This window comes from Pinus tabuliformis, chromosome 1_2 (assembly GCF_031772625.1).
Source record: "Pinus tabuliformis cultivar Carrire ecotype Pingquan chromosome 1_2, CPIR1, whole genome shotgun sequence".
In the NCBI taxonomy this organism is placed as follows: Eukaryota; Viridiplantae; Streptophyta; class Pinopsida; order Pinales; family Pinaceae; genus Pinus; species Pinus tabuliformis.
In genome coordinates, this window is record NC_142298.1 from 861,856,750 (window position 1) to 861,870,474 (window position 13,725).

Consider the following 13,725-nt stretch of genomic DNA (forward strand, 5'->3'; position numbering starts at 1 on the left):
GATGTTCCACTGCCTGAACCTTAGAATTTTCTCTTAAATATGATGTGATGGATGGTGGTTGATACCCATAAAGTGCCATAAATGGGGTCATTTTTGTTGTTGTATGGAAGGAAGTGTTATACCACCATTCAGCCAGAGGCAACCATTTGACCCATTGTGTCTGTTTATCAGATACAAAGCAACGAAGATATCCTTCCAAACATTTGTTTACTATCTCAGTTTGCCCATCAGATTGAGGATGATAAGATGAGCTATGAGCTAACTGAGTACCAAGACAAGAAAATAATTCTGTCCAAAAATTTCCAGTGAAAATGGGATCTCTGTCACTTACAATAATCTTTGGGTTTCCATGTAGCTTTTGAATTGTTTCCATAAATGCAGTAGAAACTGTACTGGCTTTAAATGGATGTGATAATGCACAAAAGTGTGCATACTTGGTAAGTCTGTCAACTACCACCATGATGACACTCTTTCCCTCAGACTTGGGTAAACCTGTGATAAAATCCATTGAAACCTCCTCCCAACGTTGGCTTGGAATGGATAAAGGTTGTAATAGACCCGGTGTCTTAATTGTTTCAACTTTATTTTGTTGGCAAACCAAACATTCCGCCACAAACTTTTGAATATCTGATTTAAGGCCATCCCAAAAAAATTCCTTCTTAACCCTGTGGTAAGTTTTTAAAAATCCTGAGTGCCCTCCTAAGGGAGAAGTGTGCAATTCCATAAGAATCTTTTGTTTTAGCTGGGAATTCTTACAGAGGTATAAGCGATCTTTGTACCATAACGAATCATTTTGCCAGCTAAATGTATCAGACATACTGGAATCTTGTTGTAACTTTCGAATAAGTGCCCACACTTCTTCGTCATTCTTCCATTCCTCCCTTGCTTCGTTTATCCAATCTGGTTGGATAATAGAAATGGCGCACAACAATGCTTCCACATCCTCATCCTTTCTTGAGAGTGCATCTGCCACCACATTTTGCTTCCCTTTTTTGTAGATGATTTCAAAGTCATAACCCAACATCTTTGTGACCCACTTTTGTTGCTCTTCAGAGGATAATCTTTGTTCTAAAAAGTATTTAAGGCTATCATGATCCGTTTTTACCTTGAAGTGTCTTCCCATTAGGTAGGGTCGCCATTTCTTAAGTGCATGGAGTATTGCCAACATTTCCTTCTCATAAATAGCTTTGCTTAAAAACTTTCCCTTGATTGGACGACTTTCAAAAGCAATGGGTCTTTCATCTTGCATTAGAACAGCACCAATTCCATTTCCTGAAGCATCACATTCCACAATAAAGGTTTTTGTGAAGTCCGGTGTAGCTAAGACCGGTGCTTGGCACATTGCCTCTTTAAGATGTTCAAAGGCCTTTGTTGCTTCCGGAGTCCATGAAAATGCATCTTTCTTCAATAATGTTGTTAGAGGTGCTGCTATTCTCCCATAATTCTTAACAAACTTGCGATAATACCCTGTCAACCCAGAAATCCTCGCAGATGCTTTATGGATGTGGGGATTTTCCATTCCTTAATGGCTTTAATTTTGCTAGGGTCTACCTTAACTCCTTCATGAGATACAATATGACCCAAATATTCCACCTCCTGGACTCCAAAGAAACATTTGGATCTTTTTGCATATAATTGTTTCTCCTCCAATAGTTGTAGCACCCTGTCAACATGTTCAACATGATCCTTCCAAGACTTGTTGTAGATTAGTATATCATCAAAAAATACTAACACAAATTTTCTAAGGAATGGTTTGAAAATTGAATTCATCAAACCTTGAAATGTTGAAGGTGCATTGGTAAGGCCAAAAGGCATGACCAAAAATTCATAATGACCCTCATGAGTTCTAAATGTTGTTTTCGGAATGTCTTCAGTCTTCATTCTGATTTGATGATATCCTGAACGAAGATCCAACTTGGTGAAGTAAATTGATCCATGCAATTCATCCAGTAATTCATCAATGACAGGAATGGGGAACTTATCTTTAATAGTGAGCTTGTTGAGCTCCCTATAATCCGGACACATGCGCCATGATCCATCCTTCTGCACCAATACTACTGGAGCAGAGAAAGAACTTTGACTCGGTTGAATTATACCAGCCTCTAGCATTTCTACAACCATACGTTCAATTTCACTCTTTTGGACATAGGGATATCTGTACGGCCTGATGTTTGGAGGAACACTTCCTGGAATCAGATGAATAGCATGATCATGATCACGCATAGGTGGGAGACCTTTGGGAGTCTCAAATACCTTGGAATGATTGTCCAGGACTTTTTGGAGATCTGGAGAAATAGATGATTCCAATGTGGAAACATCTAGCGAACATAATTGTGCAATTACACCTCTTTGCTCCTTTTTTAGAAGCTTTGTCATACCATTAGAGCTGATTATCTTTCCTGGTTTCCCTGCAATACCCCTTAATTCAACTTCCTTTCCTTCCGTAGAAAATTTGATGAAAAGTTCTTGAAAATTAAAAGCTATTGTACCCAAGGATTGTAGCCATTGGACTCCTAGTACAACATCAGCACCTCCCATTGGAATGGAAAGCATTGGGCTAGTCAATACATATTCTCCCATGGATAGCTTGATATTATGGCACTTTCCAGAGAAATTTATTGTTCCTCCATTTGCAATCATCACTTGACACTCTGGTGCTGGATATAGGAAGCAATTCAATTCTTTTGCTACCTTACAATGAATAAAATTGTGGGTGCTTCCTGAATCAATCAACACTATTACCTTTTTCTTCTTGATTTGTCCTTCTATCTTGATGGTTTGAGGAGTGGTAATTCCCGCCAATGCATTACAAGATATGGTCGGATTTATTTGTTCTTCATCTAGGCTTTGTTCCTGGAGTATATCCTCTTCTTTTGACCTTTCTTGCTCCTTTTCTTCTTCCTCTTCACAATCTATGTAGAATAATTTCTTCTCAGCACACTTATGACCTTTAGTGTATTTGCTATCACAACTGTAACAAAGCCCTTTTGCTTTTTTTCTTCCAATTGTTGTGGTGTCAACCTTATAGGTTGTGGAAGACTAGGGGCAACAACACTTCCGTCTTTATAGTTGTGAGTGGTATGCTTCCTGGTTGCCATAATTTTGCTTTCCATTTTTCTTGCTAACCTGAATGCCTTCTCTAATGAATCAGGTTCCCAAAGGCGAACATCATGTTGGATATTATCCTTTAAAGACCCTATGAACACATCAATCCTATGCTCCTCTGGAATATCTTTTACCCTTATGTTCAATTTTTGGAACTCCTCAATGTGCTCCATTATTGAACCCTTTTGTTTGAGACTTATCAATTGGCTAAAAAAAGTGTTGCTTTTTGTATCCTCATAATGTGCTATCAATTCTTCCGTAAAAATTGCCCAAGTGATAAATTGTTTACGAGAGAAAAGCCATTGATACCATACAAACTGATTTGGTTCCAAATATAAAGTTGCCATACGTACCTTTTGTGTGTTTTGCACATTATTGAGATCGAAGAATTGCTCCATCTGTAATATCCATGTGGCGGGATCCTTGCCATCAAACTTCCTCATATCGATTTTTGGAATATGGTGAGTCTTCGATCCAACATTAGAGTCTATGGAATCATGATTAACATTTCTTTTGTTCTCATCATGAGTTTCCTTTAGTACCCTTTCACCCTTAGTGATGATTTCTTGTAGCAACTTATTCATATTTATCTTCAATTCTTCCATCTTATCATCCATGCCATCAATTTTAGCTTCTACGCCTTTCTTTAAACAATCCATCTTAGCTTCTACACCTTTCTTTAAACCATCCATCTTAGCTTCTACATCTTTCCTTAAACCATCCATCTTAGATTTTGTTGCTTTTTGTGCAAGTGACACTTGTTGCACTTGTTCTTGTAATTTTGATATATCATATAGCATTTCTTCTTCTTCTTCATGAGTCATGCTAGAGCTTTCAGGTTCCTTACTAGGTGTTTTCATTTTCTTTCCTCGGGGCATCAGTTACCGATAATAATGCTCTATTATGCCCTTTGAATTCCTTTAAAATAAAATTTCAAACCAAGCTTAAGCAAAAATTTAAGAAAATCTACACACCTTTTTTCACTTTGTAGGAGCTCGATATTGCCTCTGATGTATCTCTGTACTTTCCAATCATCTAGTTCTGAATTTGTGACCTACAGTAGCCCTTTGTGTCCTCTTTCCAATGCCACAAGTCTGACCCAAATTGGATTCTCCAAGGAAGAGTTATGCGAAATCTCCCACAGTGACTTGATTATAGACTAGTTCATTAGAGCGAACTTGTACGACATGCCACGAGTCACTGTTTCGACCTTTGGATCTGAAAAATGCATACAAGAAACTACAGTCCATCCTCTTTCTGTACCTTCTTACGAAATTTCAATCCGATCCCTAGAGAGAAAGTTATGACGATTTTCCCCAGGTCACCTGTTTGGAATGTAATTCAGGAGTCTGCAAAAAGACCAACTTCCTCAGATCATATCTCCGCAAATATAGCGCGAAAAGCTCTGAAATTTGGACCTAAGGTTCAAAGCGATTTCTTCTCAAATGGGTTTTTTTTTGCAACTTTTGAAACGTCGCAGAAAAAAACGTTATAGTGAAAATGCCACGATGACCTGTTTGGAGCAGCAAAACCCTAGAATCCAAAGCTCTGATACCAAATGTTATGAAACCAGCTCACAAAGAGATAGAAAAGATAGATCAACGCCTTAGAATTCAGCCTCTTCGAGGGGGAAACCTCCTTTACATTACATAAATGAACAATTCTTGGATGATTCAAATGACAAAACCTCCTTTCTATATATAGGAGTCTAAGGAGTCACGATATAATCCAGTCGACCTAACAATAATAATATAAAGCCACAAAAAAAAACCATAAATGGATTCTATGGGGCACAGTAATAACAATATGGGGGCAATAGGGGCACAACAATATTAATAAGGGGTATAACTACAATAGTAATGGGGTAATCACTAGTATTATAGGGACCCAACAGTCTTGAATACTAACATATGTGCACCTACCAGCCTTCTTGTATGGACATGCCTAGATGTTATATTCTTCAAGAAACCATCAGTCATTGGAGTTATTCAGGGCATGATAATCGGACTTGTCTGCATCACCCCGAGTGCTAGTAAGGGCGATTCCATTTCCCTTTTTTTCTATTCTGTAACGGCCAATATGAGAAATTGGTTCTATACTTTCTCCTGTGCATTTGGGTTCTGTCATTTCACGCCTCTTTAGGATTTGAAATAATTAATCAATCACTGTTGACTGCAGGAAATGAGTATATATTTACTTCAGATCAAGCATGCCCTGCCTTTGCTTTTTCTATGTTTAAATTTCCTCCTCCTTTATGGCAATTTGGCAATTTACAAATGCTTTTCTGATAGGTAAAGAATTTACTGAAAAAAATTGTTGTTGTCATGTCTTCCTATTTACACACAAGAAATCAAGTTTCCACGGTTGTCAACTACAATAGAGTTAAAATACCCCAATTGCATTAGAGTTTAGCTAAGTATCCGAAGATGATATCATGATATCGTATAGTCAAAGCTTTAAATATCATAGTTCCATAGAATGACAAATACCCATCTTTGAAAAATTGAAAGAATTGAATTACATTATAGAATTCATAAATTCAAAACAAAGAATTAATATTAGTATATTTTTTTCCCTTGTATAGGTGTTGTTCAAGGATGGGTTTCCATTGCGATGGGAGTGCTCTCTGGTTGTATTCCATGGTATACAATGATGGTACTTCACAAAAGGTCGGCCATGTTACAAAAATTTGACGATACACTAGTTGTATTTCACACACATGCAGTTCCAAGAGAGTTGGGTGGAGCACTCACTAGCCTCCTTGTAGAGCCTACTCCCTGTTCACTGTTCCTTGCAGTAACAAATTCTAAGGGGGCATTTTATGGCACTGGTATGCAATTTATTTAACAAATTATGGGAACTAGTTTTATCATAGGATGGAACATTGTGGCCACTACCATTATCATACTATTTATTAAACTCTGCATTCCATTAAGAATGCTAGAAGAGGAAATTTTAATAGGAGATGATGCAGTTCACAGAGAGGAAGCTTATGCTTTATGGACTGATGGAGAAAAGTATGACAATTCAAAGCACGGATGGTATTCTGATAATACACAACATTTTAACGATGGTGCAACAACATGAGTAACTGTACACTTATGATCCTAAAATCTATTGTTACTTCTTTAGATTTGGTATGGAATGTTGATGCTAAAGTCACAAGTGTATTTCAATCAAAGCAAATTGACTCGTCACTACTTTCCCTGCATGTATCTGAGAGGAAGCTGGGTATATGTCCTGTAACTAGCAAAGTTATTTGTTTTATACATAATTGATTTATTGATTTAAAGCTCTATTATGTGTAATACATTTCGTTGAAATATTTGCTAGCGTTGGCCTTGAATTATTGAATTATTAAAGATGAATAAAAATAGGAATTTGGAATGCACTAACATGTTGGAGGCACTTCCTTAAAAAAATTACTTTTATGTAATTTATATTATGATTAATTTTACTTGACTCGTCTTAAATAGTTCCTTTTACATTGTTTAATTATATTTAAATTAAATTTAAAATTTAAAAGATTTGTGATATTATTAATTTGTTGTCTTAAGAAAATTATAATAATGCTTTTTAAATATAAAAATAAAATTTTAAAATTTTCTAAATAATTTATGACCTTCTTAAGATTGTATACATTCTTAATACCTATTAATCATGATCATTAATACTCAATCCTAAAACTTGAAAGAAATAAAATAAATGCTAACACTCTAAAAGGTTAAATACGCTAAAATTTGAGATATTTTATTTTGTTCAAACAGAATCGACATGGCTTGTGCTACAATAATCCTTTCATTGAGAAGAGAAACATTGGACATGGGAAAGTTGGTGGGATATATAATCATTGTTTGGAAACTCAATAGTGGCTCCAACCTCCCCTAAGCAAAATCCCTGCTTGGTCAATTTTTTTCTAGCTCTTTGAAGTTTTCCTTTGAGTTGTGTTGACTTGACTTGTGAAAGAAACAATGTGAAAACTAACCCATTTTGTCTTCACTGGTTTCCCTACCCAACATCACAACATAATAAACCAACAATCCCCTCAATACTCAAAGTATTAATTAAGGAATTGTATAAATTTTGTGGTCATTTAGTTATTTACCTATGTAATTTTCCATACGTCATCTTACTCCAGGCATAACCAAATGTTGCAATGGAAAATTTCCATCACTAAGTAAGAAACCAATGAAGAAGAAGGTTACTCTTTGTAATCATAGTCCCAAATACAATCACCTAAATATCTCATCTCAAATCCTCCTTTTATCTACATTAACTGTGTCTCAATTCATACAATATGATTAGTGGATTCTTTCCCATTGCTTTCATTTCACGCCAATAAGTTCACTCAACATTGCAACTATCAACTCAATTGTTGACGTTGTTGGTGTTGTTAGATCAACTTCTCCATCACATGCCAACATTATGTCTTACAAAATCCCAAAAAAACTCTCGCCTTCTATGACATGTTAGGTTGCATCATTAATGTCACCTTATGGGGCGTGCAATGCCATGCTGAAGGGGATGGAATTTCTGACCTTGGCACCTCAAAATCCACTCGTTCCTTCTAATCAAAGGGGATCATGTCATTGAGTTAAATGGAAGAACTATTGGAACTATCCCCACTACTTTCCTTCATATAAACCCAAATATTGTCGAAACACATCAATTCCAACAATGGTTTTAGGAAAGAGGTTCCAATGCATCCTTGCCTTCACTGAGTCAAAAATACATAGGTGTCTCTAACAGGCCCCTCAAAACAAAAATAATCAATAAACTTGTTGCAATGTCCCGCTCCAAGAAATCTCCATGGATTGTCGTCTGTGCTACTACTACAACAATTAACATGGAAGATTTTTACTTCCTTGCATGCCCCCTTCGCATTGATGGGATGAAATGCATGGAAAAGGTTGTCCAACAATCTAAAAACATGTGGCATTGCATGAAATGCAATGGTACCTTCCTTGAATGTGACTACTGCTATGTACTTCGTCTTGAATTGCATGACCATACTAGCCATCTAGAAAATGCCATTGCTTTCGATGATATTGCAACTAAACTCTTGGCTGGAACAACAAAGGACTTTCTCCTCCTTTCAAGCGAGCTAAAATCCATCATAGACATCTCCACCAAGATCAAATGTCATAATTTATTTTTCACCCTTTCTATTAAAATAGACACTTTCAACATCATTGAACGCCTCCTCCCAACCCTTGCACACTTTCATTTGTGTTCATAATTTATTTCATGCCTTTTTAAAAACCCGAAAGAAATTGAAATCCTCTATTATGTATCTTCTACCTGCAAGGATTGCCATTGTTATGGGACATTTATGTTAGTGTAACTTTCTTCTTAAATTGAAACTTGTGCTACAATCTTTAGAAGATATATAGAAACTCAAACCTTGATTATATTTCATTATCCATATATTTGTCTTGATTATTACTTTCCATATTCCCTGATTTTGGCATTCCTTTGCACCTCTCGGTGCAATTGCTAATTATGACATACTTACACATCCCCTTACATTGGGTCTGTAGGCACAATGATAATCTAAAACCCTATGATTGAACTTGTGAATTGCACTCATGAGACAGCCTATTGATTTCTAAAAACCCTTTGTCTCACAACCAGAAATCACTCTTCCACCAGTTGTATGGATCATTGTCAATCCATGACCTATTGAATTCGAGAGTTTTCACAATTTCATAGGAAATACCTTCACAAAGACATGCTCACTTATATGTTGACCTCATCCCCAGCATCCGGCATTGACTTCCTTGAACACATGACCTGTGAACCCTATCACTTTTGCCACATCTAGTGCCGATAGTACGATTATGCATATTTTTGTACTAGTGGGTATTCGCCATTGCGGCCATGAGAATCACTAGTGACTCCATCATGGAGCGCATGCAGTTTAAGGTGTATCTACAAAAGACAAAGATGATTCTCTATATAACCAAAAGTAAGAGTTATATTCAAAAGAAGAGGTCGTGGATAAGGGATATCCTCAAATAGAGCTCACTATTACTTTAGAAGGGACTATGATTAATCAGGGGGGATTGCACTTAGATAAAGAGCCATTATTGAATGGAACATTATATGCTTACTGGAAGGTAAGAATGGAGGCATATTTAATAGCTCTTGGTTTGGATGTATGGATGTTTATTGTAGATGGAAAGGAGAATCAATATAATATAAAAGCCAACAAGGCTATCTTGAGTGGACTATCAAATTCAGACTTTGATAAAATAAAACATTGTGAGATTGCAAAAGAAATGTTAGATAAGTTGCAATGTATATACGAAGAATGAAATCAAAAGGAACTAACAAAGATCAAAGACCTTAACTGCACAAATAGTGAATCAAACGATAAAGGAGACACTCTTGTCATAAGTGCCCAAGCTATTGATCATCAAAATAACAATTACTATTCCAAGGCTGAATATAGAGGTGAAGAAAATGTTAATGAGGTACAACCCATAAGTAAGCTATTATTTTGTTGCAATTGTAAAAAAATAGGTCATCTTGGTCTTAATTATTCATATATAAGTTCAGAAAATGGTAGTAATAAAAGAGAACTAGAAGTTGGGAGAACACCCCACTAGCAAAACAAGAAAGGTTCCTATGCTTGTCCATCAAAAGGAGATAACATATGCACATATAATAGTGATCAAGAAGGGATTATACTCATGTCTATGGAGGAGACATTAGATTCAGAGAAAGAAGAAGACCTTGATGAGAAGATATATTTTAGAAGAAAATATATCTCTGCTCTAGAAGAGATTAAGAGGCTTACAATAAATAATAAAAGATAGAAGGAATTGTTGCAGGTTTATGAGAAGAAGGATCAGGATTTTGAAGAATAAAAAAAACCAATTGTTATCATGAAGACTAAAAAAGAAGAAGTCAAAAGAATTAATGAAGTAGATACTAATCACCTAAATGAACGAGAAGGCCATTGCGAAAACTAGAAGTCAAGATTGTTTCATTAAGAAATGATCTAGATACAACCAATGTTTGGGTGAATCAATATTTGAAGTTTGATAAAAGTACCAAAATCCTAAATGATATTCTCACCAATCAAATATGTCTAATCAAAACTGATTTGGGATATGAAGGATAATTAAGTACTAAGAAAGTTGAGGACAAAGAACCAGTCATCTATGTTGAAGCAATCAAAGGACCTAAAAACAATGTAACCAAAGGAAATCAACAATAGAAAAGGAAAGTTATAACAGTTTCAGCTCCTATATTCATAGTAACCACCTCTTTAGGTGAATTGTCTCAGGATAATCAATCCACAACCATAGAATTGGAGGTGGCTCTAATGAGTGATACAACATTTTTACCATACGCTATGACCCAAACTCCATTCCTATATCCCTCACCCGACTTCTCAACATTAATTGATGGTAACTCTTACCTTGCGAAACATCTAGTATTTAGCACCTCCTACCATGTCAGTTATGTCAATGGTCATTTCCATCAGATAGATTACATTGTGCTTACCTTCTAAGCATCTACCCCTTCAAAAACACTAACCAAAAGAAGGATTCCAGAGGGCACCAAAAACATGGAAGGGAGAAAACAAAGAAGAAAGACCTCCCAGCCACAACTACCACTAGGGTGAGCCCCTCGTATGCCTTTTGTGACATGTCGGGCCATCCTACCAATCAATGCCAGGAATTAGATGAGTTGAAGGTCATTCCTCATGCTCATTAGGCACCCCCATCGCTCCCCACCCCATCAAGTGATAAAGCAACCCCATCACATAATAAGGGTCCACGAACCAATAACCCATGTCCCATGTGCACACAACACAAACATTATATGCATCATTATCCTAATTTCCCACAATATCAAGATGCATTGATAGCCCTACGTCGTGCCTTGATGGTTGCACCACCCTTTCCCCCAACCTTGGATGAAAATTATGCGTCATTAACTACTTTATTATGTCACCAACTTGGTTAACCAATGGGAAGCACACCTTTGTGTGCTTTGTACCAAGATCACTCGCCCTGCTTATGTGTGTCCCTTATGCATCACCTACTGATAAACCCATATGATTCCAGTGACACCTTCCTCATGTTAAGATCCTACTGCCCTTTAGGGTGAGATTCCTCTTAAGCAACTAATTTTCTTGACCATTCCAAGGATGAAACCACATTTCCATATGTCCTATGTGGGATTTATGGTAGTCATACACCTCAAGATGAAACTGCCCTTGAGGTGTCAAGTACGTTGACCATTCAAAGGGAAGGAACCACCTTTGGCATCATTGTCATGACATTGATGTAAAAGTTCCAAATACCCCACCAATTCAACCTAAACTATAGACTCCTCCACCCCTAAGTATTATTGACACGCAAATTCAAGAGCATATTTACTATATTTCTTCATCTGCAGGAACAATGATACTAGTCATCTGCTCATCATCTTGCGGTGTGGATATTGCTTTGTCCAAAATAAACGTATCACCACCCCAGACAACATGAACCCAACTTGTCTACATTATGTCCAAATCCATTGGTTCTATGGTAACTAGTATGATATCACACTCTTTCATGCCCCCAAGTACTTCCATGTGCCAACCATTGCCTCATGACCTGACAATGAAACTACAACCTTTCCCGAGTATCTTCCACTTAGATGAAGACATCCTTCAGGCCATAACAACACCTAAGTGTCCTTGGGATGTTATGCAGCATTGATCCTTCTTTCTACCCCAAGGAGCATTCACACCTTCCATACCACCTACTAATAATGTGTTTGAGGTGGAAACTAAATACTTCATTCTTGCAGGCCACGTCAATTGGTTAAAAACCCCATTCTTGCACAAAACGTCTTTCAAGTAGGTAGTATGGCTAACATTTCCCAACTATCAAGGTTGACACATCAACCAAGCCCAACATTGTTGAAGAAATAACATTTGGGGCAACTTGCTTCCAAGAAGAAGTTGTTGTGTACAAATCCTTATTCCAAGAGTACTACGATATTTTCGCTTTGTCATACACATAAATGCCTTACTTGAGCCCTACTATTGTAAAGCACCAGGTCGACACATGGCCTGACACCTCTCCAATGAGGAAAAAGCAACATCCATTGCACCCATTAGAAGCTGCAGCTCTCAAAGCCTAAATTGATAAGATACAGAAAGTAGGGTTCATATACCCCATCACTTATACTTCAAAGGTATCTAACCCAATACTTGTGATGAAAAAACAAGGGACTATATGTATTAATTTACGGGGTTTATACAAAGCTCCTCACCTAGGGGTAGAGGCATATTCAGATCACCCCAAAAATCCATCCTTGCATAGGGGAACTACAAGATAATCTATGGCATTGAGACCCACCACTCGTAGATCATCTTAGTCCAAAACCTACCCACTTCTCCTCCCCCCTCATGTAACATGAGTTTCCCCGTCTCATGATTTGAGACAAAGGAGGAGGGGTCACTGATACCCTAATCTAGGGTCGTCACAACATTACCTACTCAAAAAAGAAGTTGTAGAGGAGCGTGTCAAATGTGAACTCTCAAATCCATTCCCTACAACCTATATCAATTATGACAACAAGCTCCCATGGAGCAAGTGTACCGAGTCACATAATATATCCCTTCACACTCAATCTAGTACACTACGTTGGTGAATAGTAATCTAGTGAGTAGTCATCCCATTGAAATTCCTCATGATCATCGTTGCCATTGCTCAAACCCCCATGCCACAGATTGAAAATATATGCATTGTCTCTCCCTCCACCACCCTGGTCATACAATGTTGTCCTACCCACTCCTCTAAAGACATCGCCAACCATGGAGGCTGAGGAGGCACCTACTTCTCTTGCGACTGTATCATAGTCAGGAAGTAGATATCCACCTCAATAGATATCCTCAAGTCAACCCCTGGGACCTCGAACAAACCAATGATAAGGGAAGCAACACAATGATAAGGGAAGCAACACAGTGACAAGGGGGGAACATATGAATAAGTTGCCATTAATGTCAAAGGGGGAGAGAATATTGAAAGAAGGAGAGTATTTCCATCGATGACAAAGGGGGAGATTGTTGGATAAAATTGTCATTGATGTCAATAACATGGCAACCTAGGTACATTGTTGAAGTATGTCCTAGATGAAACCCTAGGATCATAAGTGCAAACCCCAAGTGTATTGATGGAACCCTTGCATTGGTGTCCTGAGCATATAGGTACATGGCAAACCCTAGCTCTTGTTGAAGCATATCTCTAGCATGGTTAAACCCTAGATATATGAAAGATGACAAAACCTAGGTACGCGTTGAAAACCCTACGCATGATAAACAAAGACCTAGCAGTAATGCCATGGTACAAAGGTTGAAAAAGATAGCATGCATGTATTCCTAAGCCTTCACAACATCTCAATGACTAAGCTTTGCAAGATTTTTTAACCTATCATCGCATGTCATATATGCAGTATCTGACAGTATGGCTTAGACAAGGAAGAAGATTATAAGATGGCCTTAAGATAATACAAAAATACATTACGTGTGTTATCTTGACATTTGCTGAGAGAGAGAAGAATTTGATAAAGTAAAGAGAAATCATTTAAGGAATACAAATGAAGCAACGCCAA